General features: G+C 36.5%; 1 non-coding gene across 1 annotated transcript; it reads right to left on the bottom strand.

Moving 5' to 3' along the window:
* Positions 1-1,877: 1,877 nt before the first annotated feature.
* LOC140859524 (small nucleolar RNA R71) lies at positions 1,878-1,984 on the bottom strand. The gene has a single exon (XR_012143061.1). It is a non-coding gene; the product is annotated as a small nucleolar RNA R71 (small nucleolar RNA).
* Positions 1,985-4,243: the final 2,259 nt, after the last annotated feature.

Here is a 4,243-nt window from a genome sequence, read left to right as displayed (position 1 = left end):
GTAGGGGTTTTACATAGGGTTCTTTCTTTTTCTTAGGGTTTTTTTTTCTTCCTCTTTTGTCAAGAATTTTTGATGAACTACAGTTGGGTCAGAGTCCCTTCATAGTTCATACTTGATTCAGTGCATAGGAGGAGAAAACCCTAAGGGATCCTAGTTACTACTCCCCTGTAAAGAATCTTGATGGGTTATCGTTGGGCCTTAGTCCCTTCATAATCTATGCTTGGGAAAGACAAGAGGAGTAGTTGTTAGGATCAATAAAAAAAATTCTAGGTAGAATTTTCTAATCTAGATCTAGTGGATTCAAAAATCCTAGATCCTTAGTCTTATTGTCTTTAGCAAACAACTTTCGATTTTCGATTTTCGTTAAAGCTTGCTTGAGCATAGATTTGAAAATCGTTTTTAAACCAAGTCTCTGTGGGATCGATCCGTACTCGCTGGTCGTGCTACTCTGCACACTGTGTGCTTGTGGTTTTATAAACAAATTTTAAGATTTGCAAATCAAGTTTTTGGCGCCGTTGCCGGGGATTTGGCATTTTAAATTATTTTCAAATATTTGTTCTTCGTGCTTTATAACTCTCTTTCTTTTTCCTTTAGGTTTCTATATTTAGTTGGTGATTGCTGAAAAACTCAGGTACGCTTCTAATTTCTCTTTTATTATTTTTAGTTAATTACTTTTCCTTTTAGACCTAATTATTTGAATTTACTTAATCACAAAAAAAATATAAAACAAAACAAAAGACATTTAGTAATCATGAAGTAAAATATCAAAATAAAAAAAAATTCTAAATTAAAATCTTTTACATTCTTGGTCATCTTGTTTATTTGCATTTGTATTTTCATAATTAATCTAAGGGCATCAACCCATTAACAAGATAAGGTGGGGATTTCATTACCCTTCCTTAGCCCAAAAACCATCTCCATCATATTGCATTACTTAGACCTTTAATCTTAAAATCAATTAGACGTCAACCTTAAGAAATTCGAGCTCAATAGGACAAGGAACCCTAAGAGTTCTACTAAGTTTGAGTTGTTTGATTAGTTGGTGTCTAGGCAAGTCCCTGAGGGTGGTTTGTTAAATTGGTTCAGTTGCTGGCCTGGCCAACTCGTTTGGTGTCTAGAAAGGCAACGATGAGTGAACCTCCCACCTCTTATACTTACCTGGCTAACTAGTTGATCAATCTCCACTTGGAAGGCTTGAAGGGTCATCTTGGAACAGTTAGGAGCTGTTTAGATTTAGGTTAACCCTAGGATAGATTGAGTTTAATTTATTATTTCACTTGTTTGAAAAATAAAAAAAAAATTTATTAAAATTTAAATTAATTTGATTACTTTTCTTTAGATTTAGGACTCCTTAGGATCTTTTCTTTAGAACTTTTTCTCTTTTCTTTCTTTTTCTTATACATAAAAATTTTAAAAAAAAATTATATAAACATCGAAATCGTACACCTCGTGTGTGGAGAAGAGTGTCGGGTCATCTAGTTAGAATTGAGTCAATTCTTGTTGTTCCAATGGCTGAGCCAATCCAACCTATGACCCTTAAGGATTTATGTTATCCAGTTGGCTCCATCCAACCATCTTGTATCAGGTTGCCACAACCCACAGCTAACAATTTTGAAATCAAACCTCAAATCATAAATATACTTCCAAAATTCACAGGATTAGAGGATGCTTATATATTTATTAGAGAATTTGAGGAGGTATGTGCAACCATGAAACTGCAATTGACAGAGGATGAGGTCAAACTTAGATTAATCAACTTTGCCCTTAAGGATAATGCTAAGAAGTGGCTTTATAGTCTGCCAAACTATTCTGTTACTACCTGGGAGGGCTTTGTGAGAACATTTTTGAAAAAGTATTTTCCCCATCATAAAATAGCTAGGATTAGGAATGAAATAAATCAATTTTACCAACTAGCTGGTGAATCATTTTGGAAGTACTTTGATCGTTTCAAGAATCTTTTGACCCAATGCCCACACCATGGAATAGAAATTTGGAGACTATGCCAGATCATCTATGAGGGGTTAGATTCAAACTCAAGAACCATGCTAGAGTCCATGTGCCAAGGCCAATTTATGGACAAAGAAACTACTGAAGCTTGACAATTCTTAGAAGACCTAGCCGAGAAAAATTTACAGTGGGAAACAATTAGGGAACCTGATAAAGCTACACCTTCAAGAGGAGGAATGCATCAAATTCAACCAATCCTAGCATCAGAGGCCAAGATTGCAACCTTAACACGTAGATTGGAAGCCTTAGAATTACAGAGACCAGCCAATGTAAATCAAATATCTGCACCCATGTGTAAAGGGTGCAATGCACCAGACCATGTCTTAGAAGAATGTTCCTACTCGAATGAGTGTGCACAGGTGAATGCCACCTATCAAGGACCATTGAACAATCCTTATGCACCCACATATAACCCAGGTTGGAGGAATCACCTGAATTTCTCATGGTCCAGAATCCTAATATAGGCAATCCAAATTTCAATCAGCAAAATCTAAGGTCCAACCCAGTGATGAATAACCCGCCAGGCTTCCATGATAATGACAAGAAAATTACCTCTTTAGAGAAAAGCCTAGAAGCCATGATGAAGACACATACCAGCTTTATGCAAACCACGGGTCAACTCATAAATAATAACACCCAAGCTATAGCCCGTCTGGAAATGCAAGTAAGTCAGCTGGCTTCGACCATTAGTGAACGAGAACATGGTAGGTTACCTAGCCAACCTGAGCCAAATCCTAGGAATCAAAATGGTCCACGACCCCAACAAGGAAACCAAGTTAATGGTGTAAATGCCATTCATACCTTAAGATCGGAAAAACAAATAGACAATAAGGTAGTTGCACTTGATGATATAGAGGACTCATCTGCCGAGTCACCTTCTAAAACTACTACCTTTCAACCTCAAGCATCAGAAACTGAAAATTCACCTAGTCCAGTACTTAAAAGTCCTAGAGCTCCTTTTTCAAACAGACTGAAATCCAATAAATCTGAACATTTAGACAAAATTTTAGAGGTATTTAAAGAAGTCCAAGTTAATATTCCTCTTTTAGATATAATCCATCAGGTTCCAACTTATGCCAAATTTTTAAAAGATCTTTGCACTAGGAAAAGGACCACTAATGTACCAAAGAAAGCATTTTTGGCTGCAAGTGTTAGTTCATACCTATCTAGCCATGTGCCAATTAAATATAAGGACCCTGGAGCTCCAACAATTTCTTGTGTTATTGGAGAAACCAATATAAAAAAGATCTTGCTAGATCTAGGAGCTAGTGTGAATATCCTTCCATATTCGGTGTATGAACAACTAGGATTAGAAAAACTTCAACCTACTGGGATCACATTACAGTTAGCAGATAGATCTCTCAGGATCCCTAAGGGAATGGTCGAGGATGTTCTGATAAAGGTTGTAAATTTTATTTTTCCTGTAGATTTTATTGTTTTAGAGACTGAGCCAGTTGCGAATCCTAAAAGACATATACTTGTTATTTTAGGAAGACCATTCTTAGCTACGGCCAATGCTGAAATCAATTGTCGAAATGGTCTAATGAAGTTATCCTTTGGGAATATGACCATTGAGCTTAATGTTTTTAACTTAGAACAGGAATCCTCTTCTCATGCTGATGTCAATGTAGTCCAAGATGGTATTTATGAATCCATTGACATTAGTGATGATGAAGTCGACCTAGAGTCTAACCCCTGGTTAATCCATGAGTCTGAGGATGTCAATGAAATACTTAAAGAAAATCAGATTAATCAGAAATCGATACTTCCTACTGAACCAATCATTGAGATGGTGAAATCATCACCTAAACCATCGATAGAGGAAGCACCAATTTTAGAACTGAAACCCCTCCCAGAACATCTCAAGTATGCATATCTAGGACCCAAAAAAACTTTGCCTGTAATTATTGCATCAGACCTAGATCCCAAGCAAGAGGAGGAGTTAGTGTCAGTTCTAAAAGCAAATCAAGAAGCAATAGGTTGGACCATAGCAGATATCAAAGGAATAAGCCCTTCTATAGTTCAACATAGAATATACTTAGAGGAAGAGACTAAACCAACAAGAGAAGCCCAAAGAAGGCTTAATCCAGCTATGAAGGATATAGTTAAAAGGAGATTCTGAAACTCCTAGATAATGAAATAATTTATCCTATTTCTGATAGCTCTTGGGTAAGCCCAGTTCAAGTAGTACCCAAGAAATCTGGGGTAACAGTGGTCCAAAATGATGCAAACGAAC

Source organism: Elaeis guineensis, chromosome 7 (assembly GCF_000442705.2).
Source record: "Elaeis guineensis isolate ETL-2024a chromosome 7, EG11, whole genome shotgun sequence".
Lineage (NCBI taxonomy): Eukaryota > Viridiplantae > Streptophyta > Magnoliopsida > Arecales > Arecaceae > Elaeis > Elaeis guineensis.
Note: the sequence above shows the minus strand (reverse complement) of the source record. Positions and strands in the feature narration are given on the sequence as shown.